The sequence below is a fragment of the Physeter macrocephalus genome, chromosome 11, assembly GCF_002837175.3.
Source record: "Physeter macrocephalus isolate SW-GA chromosome 11, ASM283717v5, whole genome shotgun sequence".
Classification (NCBI taxonomy): Eukaryota; Metazoa; Chordata; class Mammalia; order Artiodactyla; family Physeteridae; genus Physeter; species Physeter macrocephalus.
The window spans coordinates 132,307,751-132,308,841 of NC_041224.1; positions in this window are offsets into that span (position 1 = coordinate 132,307,751).

Below are 1,091 nucleotides of genomic sequence, written 5' to 3' on the forward strand. Positions count from 1 at the left end.
GTGTGTGCGGTACGCGGGCCTCTCACTGTTGTGGCCTCTCCCGTTGCGGAGCACAGGCTCCGGGCGCGCAGGCTCAGCGGCCATGGCTCACGGGCCCAGCCGCTCCGCGGCATGTGGGATCTTCCCGGACCGGGGCACGAACCCGTATCCCCTGCATCGGCAGGCGGACTTGCAACCACTGAGCCACCAGGGAAGCCCTAAGGCATTACTTTTAGTTGAATTTCTTACCACTAAACTGGCCACCAGGGAAGGAGAAAATGACGGCTTTTAATAATGATTAAAGAAGCACCGATGGTTAGGCCAAGCCAGAACTGCATCAGCACCAGCAAAGCCTGTGAGAACGCTCTCCTCAATGCTTCCCAAGGCCGCTTCTCCGAAGACAACAGCCTGCCCGAAGCCTGGCGGGCGGGCGTCAAGCTCACCAGGTGCTCAGCTTTGCAAGCCTCTCCTTTTTCTCCTCCTCCCTAACCCTCCTGTCTTCCACCCCCACTTCTCCTCTGTGCCTCTTCCCTTGTTTTCCAACATCTCTAAGCAGTTTACAAAAAGGAGACCTTGAGGTTTCTTTGTCACTGATATTTGAATGAAAGTAGCAACCCAGCTGTAGCCTCTGCTTAGGAGAACAGCCTGGTCCTGCCTTCCTGCAGGTCCTCAGAGCCACAGAGACAGGGCAGGGGTTGGACAGGTAGGAAGGCCACTCTTTACATTCGAGATAACCAAGGCTCAGGTTGAATTCACAGATAGAACTACCGTTTCTCCTTTCATCCCTGGCCCTCCCGTGGGCTCACCTTTGTTCCCATTCTTGTACGTGGGTTTTAAGAGGCAAGGCCATCGTGCTGGGCATGCGAGGGAAGGACAGGCACCCTCAGCCTTTTCTGGCTTCCTCAGGCAAGACATCCTGCAAGCTGACAAGCCGAGGCCTCTGGGCTAGTGTCTGCTGGAAAAGATTGGGTCGGAGAGGTCCATCTTGCTAGGAGGACAGAGAAGACCTTGCTTCATTCTACCTGGTTCAGCCAGATACAAGAACAACGCAACCAAGTACCATTTGCAAAACTGAGGTGCCTGAGACCCAGGGTTAGAGGCAGGTCTCCGAC